Source organism: Lemur catta, chromosome 2 (genome assembly GCF_020740605.2).
Source record: "Lemur catta isolate mLemCat1 chromosome 2, mLemCat1.pri, whole genome shotgun sequence".
Taxonomy (NCBI): Eukaryota; Metazoa; Chordata; class Mammalia; order Primates; family Lemuridae; genus Lemur; species Lemur catta.
The window spans coordinates 20,862,661-20,875,366 of NC_059129.1; the positions used below are offsets into that span (position 1 = coordinate 20,862,661).

Consider the following 12,706-nt stretch of genomic DNA (forward strand, 5'->3'; position numbering starts at 1 on the left):
TGTGTACCAGGCTGCCCCTAACAGTTATACCCAAAACTCCTCACAGGGCTACATCCATCTGCTTTTATGTGACCCAGCAAAGGAATAATGGTTTTTGTGGATAAAAACGTCTCAACTTGATGTCTTTTAGAAAGGAGGGAGCATGAGTGGGGAGCGAGGGTGTGCTGGCGTGCATGTTTACCGAGCCCCCAGACCAAGGGTGCCACCAAGCGTCCACCTCCCATGTCCCAGCCCTGCCACGCGTCCAGACTTACTCTGTAGTGGCTCCAGATTTGTACCAAGACCACGGATTTTGGAAGGGCAGACACCTCTTGCATTGCCAAAGGATATGGCTTTTTTGTTTTTTTTTCCCCAGCTAGTTCTCATTTTTTTTTCTAATACCACTGCTGAAAAGCTTTCAAAAGAAGCGCTATTAGGAATGACAGATTTAAATCGTTCTGAAATTCAGATCAATTGATCACATCGGTTCTTCATGAACATCTGCTCCCCCTGGACCCAGGGTTGTGCACAGAGCAGACCGACAGCTCCGAGGGCCACCGTGAGCCGTGGCTGGGCTCCTCCGCCAGACGCAAATCCCAGAGTGAGGTCACTGTCCCAGACTCCCGTCAAGTGTAGCCTTGCTACAGGACTAGCCGGGGGAAACCTGCCCTCTCCTGCTGCTGCCTTGCGAGCCTGGGCAGCAAACCCGCCCTCACTGCAGGAGTGGGATGTAGCTGAGACCACCAGCTGAGGCCAATTCGGGGCCGCTCCGTGCCCTCGAAGATGGACGCTTTACTGCTTCTTTGGGCCTGATGCCATTCCTTTTCCTTGGCGTAGTTGTCAACGTCTTGGCCATGGTTTTATTGTTTGGGTTGGAAGCAGCGTGGGGAGCCCACTGTTGCTCTTGGAACTCACCATGTTAGTCTCGGGACCGGTTTGGAACCGTGCTGTCTGGCACATACAGGGTTTTCAGTAAATGTTTGCTGAATCCAGTGCTCGCGTGATCTGAGGTTCCATGATAAAACATTCCGTGTCACAGAATTACCTTTGGTATCAGTCCACCAAGCCGAATGCACTGAGCATAAGTGACTCCACCTCTTTGCGTAGTCTCCGCCGATTGCCCCCTTCACGCCGCCAGTGCGCTGGGCATGGACCGACGTTCTCGTGCTTTTTACTGTCTTCTGCCACTGCACAGAATTCCTCGGGAGGAGGCCCGTGTGCACCCGCTGGTGTCCTTCCAGCACGATGCCTGGTCCCCCTCTGCAAAGCGGGTGATAAACAAATCTCCCAGAGCCCGGCCTGGGGAATTGGTACAAACACAACCACAACGTGGGACACAGAGCATGTGTTTTCGTGCATAAATTATAGAAAAATTAAGGGCTGGAAGGGAAGAGGGAGGAAATTACAAGTTACTTTTCAATTTGGGGAACTGGGGAGACAGTTTGGAAGGAGGAAAATCAGACACAGGAAAGGCACTGGCCGAGACTTGCACATTAACAAGCAGAATCCCGTTCCCCGGAGCCTTTGGGGCTGGCGTGGGAACGTGTGGGGTGGGCCCAGCGGCCCCAAGAATCTTCTAAGTGAAAGGGTCAGGCCCTTGAGTTTCAGAGAAAAGGTCACCAGCATCATCAAATCCGAGTCCCACTCGGAGAGCAGCCAAGAGCCAGAAGCAGGAAGATTCTGCGGGAGCCACAGCCGGACCTTAAATCTTCCCCTTTTGTTTTTTTCTCATTTCACTGGCTGGAACTGGGGTCCCCAGGGGCACGTGGCCAGGTTCGAACGAGAGGCCAGGCCGGGACCCGGATGCCTTCGGATGTCAACCCTGGGAATGTCTGCAAAGTGTGGTAATGCGGATATTCCAGAGCGGATTTGAGGCGGGGGGAGTGGGAGCCCCACACATTCATTTGTTCATTCATTCATTCATTCATTCACTGACTCATCTGATGCAATGAGCATGTCTAGATGCAGAAGGCAGAAGAAAAAGAAAGGAAGAAACTTTGACTATGGCAAGATTCAGAGAACAAAAGAAGACAAGGACAAGTGAGAGGAAGACCCAAACGACAAATATCTGAGTGTTGAGAGCCAAGGGAGGGAGGCGGGGTGGAGACACTTGAAGGAACGACAGTGGGAAAGGCTCGTGGGCTCATTGGAAGAGGAAGGAAGCCACGGGAAAGACGGGAGCCGAGGACGGAGGAGGGAACCTGGATGTCAGCCCATCGGCCCATCGGTACAGGTGAGCACGAGCCCGGAGGCTCGGGGCCTGTTTACCCGGGGTGTGCAGAGTGACCGCCCGGGTCGCTACCTGCAGCTCAGAGGACGTTATCTCCAGGGCCCAGAGCCACCCCGCCAGCATCACACACCTCCTCTGAGGCCTCAGCTGCCAGCGACTCACAGACAAGCCCCCGCGGCTCACTTCTGCATTCACGAGGCACACTGAAAATATGCTTAGAATCGATGCAGCGATCCATTCAAAATGCATTTCTGTGGGGCCGTCTACTTCATGATATATGGTGGGGACAGGTAAACGCAGTAACATTTCCAGACACATTTCCGTGTGTTCGAAAGTAACTCTGCCAACTCCTGTCAACTAGAAGGTTCGTATCTAAAAGAATGCAGCTTCCAGGGGGTTCGTATGTGGTAACAGGGTGGTGGGGGTGGCTTCTGCCTCCAGCTCTCTAATCCTCCCGTTATTATCCCAGGATCCGCCAACATGTGAGACCCGGGACGTCCCCTCGACCACAGCAGGAAAGCCCCAGGGAGGGGGCTCCAGGCCTGGCCGTCCCGGGGACTCCACAGGGCGTGCAGCTCCTCTTTCTCAAAAGGGCTTCGGGTCTGGCCAAACCGTGGTGCCGGAAGCAGCAGACCTGGGTTTTATTTAGGCCTCAGGCTTCCTTATTTTAACCCAAGGGGTTCAAGGCTTGAGATCAAAACTGCACTTTCATGTGTCACACATGTCAGTTCAGTGGGCAGATTTCCAGGCAGCAGAAGAAAAAGAAGGAGGTGGTTTTCGAGGGCCAGGCTTGAGTGACTTTGTTAAAACGAGTGGTCTCTGAAGACGCCGTCTGTTGTAGACCTGGGGAGCTGGGTGGCTGGGGGGCCATGTATGGGTCACCGCCAAATAAGGAAGAGATAACTCCTGCGCTTAAGAGGTTAAAATAAGTTGTGCATATTGGTGTGAAGGGACATTGTTCCCTCCCTCTCAAAAAAGGGTAAAGGGTGTGGGGGAAGGATCTCAGGAATTCTCATCAAGTAAGAAGTCAAACCCAAAAGAAAAATCTTTGCATAAAGGGATACAACTGACAGCTCCCCTTTGTGTTCTAGTAGGAAGGAGATGGCCCTGCGGTAAGAGCGCTCTAGGTTTAAACTCCAGTTCTGCCATTTGCTGCTGTGTGGCCTTGGGCATGTTGCTTAACCTCTCTGAGCTCCCTGTGACTGGTCTGTGAAATTGGATGAGTAGCCCTAATATCTTAAGGCTACTGTAGCACATAAGGTGGACACTCAATCAATGTCACTTAGTCCACTCCCCTCAGATGCCAGCAGTGAACTTGAGACAGAAATGAAGTCACTCCCTCATCACCCTGTGTTAACAGCCTCCACGCCGAACAGCACTTAGAGAACAACTTCAAAGACTTATCCTCAATCCTTCTGTCTGGGCTTCCGATTTGAAACTCACCCAGCTGGAGGTGTGAGCATCTTTTCATGCCTTCCCTGTTCCTTGTGATGTCTGGGCAGGGACCCACCTCCTACTCCTTGTACACCCTGTGGCCTAACAAGTCCTTACATAAATAGGCATTTAATATTTATGAAGTGATTGATTTCCAATGGCTAAATGCCGGCTTCCTTTTCCTTGTTGCGGTTCTTCCCTTCAGCCGATAAGACCTTTATCTCCCCGCATGTGGTGACAGCTGCCAGCATGACAGCCTGACGGGCTCAGGTGCCCTTTGCGTGCCCCCAGGTGGCTCTGCTGTGCCTGCACTTTGGAGCCATGTGCTGAGCCATCCTGCCCTCGCAAGCAGTCCCGGGCAGTCGCCTAGAAGAGGTGGCTCGCCAACCTCTGATCCCCACGGACAGAGCCACCTCGTCTCAAACTGTCGTGACTGGGTGAGATGTTGGCTGGCTGGCTGGTCCTGCCTTTCCCTGGCAGAGCTTCCTTGTGCCGGTGCCACCAGACATGCGTGTTAGGGCCACCACGGGTCTCTGCAATGTGCTCCTTCCCCGGAGCACCACCAGAACATGCAGGACCTTCTGCGCCTTCGAGGAAAGTCCCTTCTAGCCACTGGGGCGTTCTGGAGTTCTGTCCTGTTTGTGGAATTCTAATTCTTTGAAAACAGATAACCTGATACCAGCCATCATTTTGGGGATCACACGCAACCTGTCACTCCCTCACCGTGTAAGAGAACAGGCGTGAATGGTAACTGCTTCATCAGGTGACATTCCTGGACAACCCGGCCACGACACCTTAGTGCCACGGTGTCTGCACGCAGTGGGCGCTCGCCCAATCTCAGAGCGGGGGAGCAGAATGACTCAGGGACCAAACCGCGACAGATGCGGAGGCGGAGGCTGGCAGTCCCCGGGAAGAGGTCAGGCTCCTAGGACCTAATCTAGGGTCACCCTAGGCTGTGGCTGAGCTTCCCAGGAGGAAAAGGAAAGGTCACGATGCTGGTGATGGAAAAGTGCAGGATGCAACAGAGTTCTTTAGTTTTTAACTAGACAGGAAAATAGAAGTGTCTCAATCTTTAGCAAATCCGCTAATTCAGGACAGGGTTCCCAAGCAACCTGCCAGGAGCAACCACCACGTCTCTCAATGCCCAGGGACTGGGGACCCAGTGTGGGGAGGTTCGAGACTCCTGATGTGTCCCCTTTCCCCTCCTCCCGGGTGTCTCATGGTCACATCGCCGTTAACGGGAGGCGTTTCTAGAAGAATAAAATGTGATCCCACATCCGGTGCTCTTATTACCGCAATTATTGCAACAACAAGCGTTTCCATCGAGACTAGGCGGGCACAGAAATGAAATCCAAACCAGCCAGCCTTTCCGCCTCAGACTGCTCTGCCAGGGAGATGCCCAGGGAGCCCGTTAGTTAAAATACATTAATTGAGCATCCACTACGTTGGGAGCAAAATAGGTTTATGATTCCAATTAGATGTTAGGCTTCCGAGAGAGAAAAAGAGAGAGGCGGAGAGAGAGGGGGATTCAGAAAGGGGGAGATTCTCTTTACTTAAAATGAACTACAAAATAAACAGCCCTCTCATGGAATGCCCCTCCCCATGCCTGCAGCCCCCGCAGCCCCGAGTTTCAATGATCTCTGTGTTACTCCTGTCCCCTATTACTTGGGATAGTCAAGGGTGGGCTGTAATTGATTGTTGTGATGTACTCAGGAGGACAGCCAGACGGCAGGCAGCTCGGGAAGGCTCTCGGCAATGGCTGTTCCTCCCCCAACATGCCTTCTGGAAGGGCCAACCCGGAGCTCAGCCTTCACCAACAGGACCGGGCTGCCCTGTGGGGAGAGTGAGGGAGGTGGGCAGCGATGCTTGGCGCTGGCTCTGGCATCCTCGCTGCCTCTGGGGCTGAGCGAGCCTTCCTCCTCCCCCTCTGCCAGCTGCCTTCGCAGCCCTGATGTCCCAGACCCCGAGTGCCAGGGACATTTAACACAGACATCCTACCCACGCTGCGGAATATTACTCGGCCCTGTAGAGGAATGGCGTTCGGATGTCTGCTATGACACGGATGAACCTTGCAAACAGGATACCCAGGGACATACGCCAGTCACAAAAGCTCACAGTTGTGAGATCCTTTTATGTGAAATGTCCAGAACAGCAAATCCGTAGAGGAAGCAGCTTGGTGGTTGCCGGTGGCTGGAGGGGTGACCGCTAAGGGGGACAAGGTTTCCTTTTGGGGTCATGAAGACGTTCTGGAACCACATAGAACGGGTGGCTGTACGACACTGGGAATGTACTAAATGCCACTGGGTGGTTGACTTTAAAATGGTGAATTTCACCTCAATAACTAAAATAAAAATAGCTACAATTTCTCGAGCACATGTAAGCAGGGGCCAGGCCCCGAGCCCATGGTGACACCAACCCTCCAACAGCCCGGCCATTAGAGCTTGGAGAGAGGACATTTCGGGGTGAGAGCTGGGATGGGAGCCCCAGGGGGAAGGCATGAGCTCCTCACTGGGGGATTCTCTCGGCTTCTGAACCCGAGGTCCCTGGAGGAGAGGACAGTCCACGTGGGGATTGCAGGAATGACCCGGCAGGGGAAGGAGGAGGGTGAGTTAGAAGAGAGGACAGGACACCGGCTGGCGACAGAGAAAAAGGAACAAGAACTCAGGGTTTTATTTGGTGCCCACAGGTGCAGAGCTGAGAACAGGAACGAGAAATGCAGACAGGCGGCGCGGAGGGAGAGGGAGGTGGGCGTGGGCTGGGCCCAGGGCGAGAAAGTGAGAGGGCGGGTCCAGCGGGTGTGTGTGTGCGTGTGTGTGTGTGTGTGTGTGTGTGTTTGTGTGACGATCTCAGGCCGGACCACAACTCCCGAGAGTTCCCGAGACCGCAAGCAACTTGCACATGAACTTGAGTAATTTCCCGTAAGCCAGCTCACCTGTTTCAAAGCCACTGGTGATCTTGCACTTAAAAATACCTAGACTCACACTTTCCATATATCTGTGCAAGGTGAGAGGAGTGAGGAAGAGAGACCCACACGACATCTCAAAATGCACCCGTGTTTTTCTTCTAAGGGAACAAACTTCCTCGGCGTGCCCACCCCCAATCTCTTTTAATGATCTATTGTGTAAAAAATGTCTTTAGATGAATTTGTTGGGGTTGGAGGCTCGTGGGTGTTTCTTTTCATGTTCTCTGCTCAAATGTGAGACCAGCAAACACAAAGCCACGTTTTTCCGAGGCTTTATGCGGCCCACACTGAGGCCGTGATGGAAATACGCTACCCAGCCCTGGGGACAGGGACCCAGGACTCTGCAGGCTCACATCATTGCTAGATTCTTGCCGTGTAAGTGAACGATGATAAATCAGATGCAAACAGGGAAGCCTTTTTTTATGTGTGTGTCAAATAACACAACCACCAATAATGAAATAAGGCACCTGTCAAAGCTGCACCCAGAAACCGTCGATCCATGTGGACGACGCTCTTAGGCATGCGTCTCCTCAGCGGTGGGGTGACCGGGCTGTGCCGTGATCAGCTATCTCTTCTTGCTCGTGTGCAGGGGGCTCTGAATGCACTCGCATAGGAAGCCAGGTGTTCAGGTCACACGGGCGTGTTGCAGGCCGGGCCTCTACCCTGCAGGCGAGACAGCCAGGGATCACCCTGAAATTTCTGCATCGAAGGATGTTATCTGCCGCGTGACTTCGAGACGCCTTGAATGTATCATTCGGTTTCTCACTTTAAAGGAGGCCTCTGAGACCTGGCTGACTTTTTCAAATCAGTGAAGTCAGTTTAAACCCACAAAACAAGATCACGGTCTCTCATAAGCAAAACATCCCAAGGGGCTGCCAAAGTGTTTTCAACTCCGCGGGACTTAAGGAATTCCTGGGCCTGGTGCCGTGGCTCAGGCCTGTAACCCTGGCACTGTGGGAGGCCGAGGCGGGAGGATCACTGGAGCCCAGGAGTTTGAGGCTGCAGTGGTCTGTGATTGTGCCACTGCACTCCAACCTGGGTGACAGAGCAAGACCCTGTCTCAAAAAAAGAAAAAAAAAAGGAATATCTGAAGCGTTTCATCAGGAATCTAGAAAACTGCTCAGATGCCTTGAAGAGACTCTAGGAGGAGGGGAACATCCCCCTGGGGGTCTGCGGTCCTGCTGTCTCCTTGGGAAGCTCCTGGCCCACAATCGCCTGGTTTGTCCTCAGTGTTTCTTGGTCCGTTCTGCAGGTGGGTGGTGGCTGGGCCTTGGGTGGGCCCCAGGGAGGCACAGGCTCATTTATTTGCATCTGGAACCTCGAGAAGCCCCAGAGGACCCGACTGAAGGGTGAGCTGGGTCGGGGCAGGAGCCCTCCCAGACCCAGGGAGGGCCAGCCTGCAGGGCAGCTGTTTCTGACAAAGGCACGGCCCCGTTTTCTGGAAACAGCCGCTGCACACACTTCCTCTGCCCCGGCTGGGGCCCGGGCACCTCTGTCCTTCCACAAGGCTCCTCTGTGCACTGCCCCCCGCCCTCCAGCTCCGGCACTGTCCTCGGTCAGAAGAAAATGAGATCCAGCACATGATGATGGGAGCATCCTGGTCCTCATGGGTCATGGGCATTTATGGAGCACCTTCTGCATGCTCAGTCTGAGTTCTGTGCAATCCCAGCCATGGCATGAGACAGTTGCCCAGCACTGCTGCTGAGATGCCACGTCTTGTTTAGGAAAAGAGGTGAAAGGGATCACGCATGAGGCCGTGAGAACACAGGGGCTCAGGCGAGAGCAGCGTGCCAGGTGCCGGGAGGGGGGCCCCACGGCAGCCCCTGGGACCGGGCTTCACCAGCCCTGCACACGCAGGCCTGGCCGGGGGACCCGCTGGTTGGGAAATATACTCACTGTTTGGGAGTGAGCGAGGTCCTGGGGTCTTGCGCTCCTCCCGAATCCCCTCTCCTGCAGCCGGGTGCCGGTGTGGCCCCCAGAAGACGCTGACGTTTCAGGGAACCGCAGCCTCCCCGGAAGCCCACGCCGAGGCCCCACTCAGATGCTGCCTCTATTTTTAGCAGGGGCAGCAGTGGGGGCGGGGCTGCCTTACTTCCCCCTGTCTTCTTCTGAGCAGAGCCTGTGAGTGACTGTCCACCCCATGCAGCGGGGAGGCTGGGAGGGCAGAGGGGCCCTGTGCGGGTGTGGCAGAGAACGGGTGGCAGGAGCCCAGCCTCACTGTCACTGCCGCCGTCATGGGCAACTCCACTCTTCCTGCCCCCCCGCACCTGGCCAGCCCTCACCCTGGAGACTGCTCTGGCCTGCTCTGCCTTTGAACCCCACGGAGGAGGAAGATCAGACAGTGGGAAATGCGGGGCCTAGAACATTCCAGGGGAGCTGTTTCTACGAGCACACATCATATTATAGCCTTTGCTCCTCTCGACTTGTCGACATTTGCAGTGGGCGCAGAGCCCAGACTACCCTGGACCCCTGTCCGCAGCCATCACCCGGCGTCCACCTCGGACCACCAACCGTCTCTGGCAGCCTGTGTCTCCTCTCTGCCACTCTCCGACAGGCCCCTTACGCCACAGACACCGGCAGAGCTCTGATTGGCTCATTCTCTGGGAGGCCCTGGGGTGTGGACATCCCGGGGGCAGATGGCTAGAACGACCTGTCTTCACAGGGGAAGGGGGGCCACAAGTGTCGTGGGAAGGCTGGATGGGGTGATGCGTGACAATCGCCCGTCGGAGCATCCTGCGCATGTAGGTGATCTGCGGTTGGCACCATTCCCTCCCTAAAAGCTGCCAACAACCCCCAACCCCTTCCTATTACAACTGAACACAAGTTTCTCACCCTGTGCTTCCTGGCCCCACACAAGGGGCTAAATCTACCCTGCTGTCCCGATCCCTCTGCTTCCCAGCCTGTCCCGGTCGCAAGATTACTTGCCATTCCCTTTCCTTTTTCCAAAAAGTTGGGGTGTGCTCAGTAAGCTGCATGGCTCTGGGGTGTGTGGCGCGGGGAGCACCCCAGATCCTCTGCATCCCGCCGACACTTGGAGCACCAGGCCCCGTGATCGCAGGCCTCCCGCTCGGGAGGGGTGACACGGCCCCTGGACTTTGCACGCCCCAGCCTCCCCCTGCCTGCTCAACATAGTGTCCCCCAAATTCATGTCCTCTCAGAACCTCAGAACATGACCTTATTTGGAAATAGGGCCTTTGCAGATGCAATTAAGTTAAGGCGCGGTCCCAAATCCAAGGACGGGTGTCGTGCTAAGAGGAGCAGACACACACAAGCACAGACGGGGCCAAGCGGAGGCCGAGGCGCAGTGAAGGTGCTTCCTGCCACGGAGCCCCGAGGATGCCACAACCACCAAGGCTGGAAGAGGCAGGGAGGACCCCCCCGAGTCTTGGGAAGGAGAGCAGCCCGGCTGACGTCTGCATCTCACACTTCTGGCTTCCCTGACTGTGAGAGAATAAATTCCTGTGGTTTTCAGCCACTCAGTTTGGGGTCATTTGTTAAGGCAGCTTCCGGAAACTCATACACCTCAGGACTCCTCCACCACCCACACGTCAGACTTTTGTCCAGCCTCAGGTGTCCTCGTCCAGGGAGTGGTCCCCGACTGCCCTCACCTCACGTGTCCCCCTCCCTGGGCACTCCCAGTGGCTTCGGGCAGGGCTCCCACCAGCTGGGTGACCCTGGGCAAGATGCTCCACTCTGACTCAGTCAGGCGCTGGCAGGAGACAGATGTCGTATGAGCCGGGTCTGGGGAGAGTTTAGCAAAGGAACAGTCCACAGAGGTGTGGGCAGGGAGCCCGCAGGGAGCCTGCAGGGAACCGTGAAGCACCCTGGGGGCGCCAACCGAGGCAGGGCTTCTCGCCGAACCTGAAGGGCCAGAGGAAGGGTGGGAGTGGGCACAGTGGCTGCACGGACTGCCAGACGGGGCCAGGCCACCCACAGCCTCCCCCAGGGGCACCTGGGGGCCTCAATGGCAGACCTCAGACCTCCCTCTGCTCTCCCCTAGGCCAAACTCAAGCAAAAGCCAAAAGGCAGGGGGGCCACGGATGCAGCTTACAAAGGGCAGGGCCCGGGCCCAGTGGGTGGCTGGGTCTGGGGCACAGGTGGGGCAGTGACAGCACCACGCTCTTGGTGAGCGCGGAGATAGCGGTGATGCCTGGGCGAGGAGAGCCCAGCGCTGCATCTAGGCAGAGCTCAGGGCTGGGAGCTGTATGTTTTCCCCAGGGATAGCCTGGCTTGTGCTCCTCAACGTCTTGGCTCCTTCCCGAGGACAGAAAGGGACACACCATCTCCTGCCACACTCCCGTGCACTAGGTGCTCAGACTGTGCCCGTCTGTGTGTGCTGACGGAGGAGTGGGAAGGGGAGATTCGGGCCCCAATGCTCCCCTGTTCTCCAGGACTCTGGTCCTGGCAGCTGCCACCTTTGGGGACGGCACGGCGGTACGCCCTGCTTAACGGGGTCTCCTTCCACCCTCCCTGCGGCCCTGGCTGGGAAACGCGCTTGGAAGTTGTAGGATTTGCTGGGGTCTCACGGTAGGTGGCGGGAGGTTTGGGGGTGGCACTGGGTCCCGCTCCAGGGCTGGGACCACCGTCTTGTGACCCGCTGTGACTCAGACCTTGTCCACGGAGGGCCAACTCCAAGAGCACATTGGGGAAGGGCACATTGGGAGATGCAGTTCTAGAGTCAGAGCGTGAGATACGGGAGTTTCAGAGCTGGGAGGGGACGTGGGCGCCATCGCACCCACCCAACCGCTTCTCATAGCCGGCGGCGGTGGGAGGACCGAGAGAAAAAAACTATGCGGGCTCACCTGGTGCCCCCACATGCAGATCCCACTGGCCCTGCACATGCGTGTTCTCACACTGCCCTCGCTGCCATGGCCCCACGAACCCGGCCCTATTTCCCCCCACGTGGCAGAAGGGTCTGGACGTGGAGGCATCGAGCCCGGGCGGCCAGAGGGGTCAGGGGAGAGGCAGGGATGACCCCTCTTCTCACACCTCTGCTTCCCGATCTTCCTGCCACTCACACTTTCTCCTCCTGCCCCGGGAGAGCTGGCCCTTCCCCGCGGAGGCAGCAGACGCAGGAGGCTTAAACCCTCCAAGAAGACACCAGAGGAAGTTGCCTTGTCACGGGGCTGGAGATTTCAGAGCAACGGATGTTCCACATTCAAAGAGGGGGCTGGACCCCCTTGAAGTCCCTTCCAACTCTGGGATTCTAGAACAGTCCCCATGGGGGAGACCAAAACATAAATGGTAAAATTCAGGCTTAATTCCCTTTTCCTCACGAGAGGGTGAGGAGATTCCTGTTGGGCTCGTCTGAGCGGTGCCACAAGGGACGCCAGCACCGCACGGTGGCAGGTGCTGCGCCCTCTCACCTGCCAAGAAGAGGGGACCACATGAGGCCATGGAGGAGAAGGTACGTCGGGGACCCCTTGGAGAAGGTGGCAGTGACTAAGTCACACACGGAAAGGAAGTGGCATCTGAGAGCTTCCGGCATGCTCACCCACCGAGGTAGGTGTCTGAGCTTGTGGGTGAGGCACGATTTCTCTAGTACGGCGAGAAAAAGAAAATACAGAATAGCTGGCTCTGCAGCAAAACAGCCCCGCAGGGCTCGGTGACCCCAGGGACAGAGCACAGCTGACTCGGCCTCAGGGGCTTTGGTGCACGAGCCCCAGCCTTCCCAAAGCCCAGGGGGCCGGGAGGGAGCTCCGTTTCCCAACGCCTGGGCTCCCACAGCGGACCCAGGTCTGTCCCACCGAGGCCCCCAACCCAGTTCCGGCCAGGCTGGTCCAAGAACTGAGGATGTGACCTCCTCCCTGGCATTATTTGTTTTCTTTATCTCCGCCTCGAAACTGTGGTTCTAAACAGTGCCGGCCCCTGACTGCTGATTCAGCTGCCTGAGCCAAAACTCATAAAATCCTATTTCAGAAAGGTCCAATGATTTTATTTTCTGATCATAAATATGAAATTTAATTAGCAGCTTGCTGCTAATGAAGTCACCGTGGAAGCCAGCCTGGAGATGCGGAGAGGGAAGGCGAACATCTGCATAAAACAGAGCCCACTGCCCGGTTAACTCTTCCTGTCCCCTCAGCCCTCACAGGGCCCTTCCC

The 12,706-nt window shown here is 56.2% G+C and overlaps 1 protein-coding gene across 5 annotated transcripts in view; it reads right to left on the bottom strand.

Moving 5' to 3' along the window:
* CARD11 (caspase recruitment domain family member 11) overlaps window positions 1–8,620 on the bottom strand; it is a 60,541-nt gene extending 51,921 nt beyond the window's left edge. For 2 of the 5 annotated variants that reach the window (XM_045541233.1, XM_045541230.1), the window contains exon 1: window positions 8,502–8,615. The gene's annotated coding sequence lies outside the window, so the exon portion shown is untranslated. Of the gene's footprint in view, window positions 1–7,072; window positions 7,108–8,501 lie in introns of those variants that run through there. The other 3 variants (XM_045541234.1, XM_045541232.1, XM_045541235.1) reach the window with 3 other exon arrangements.
* Between the last annotated feature and the right edge of the window lie 4,086 nt (window positions 8,621–12,706).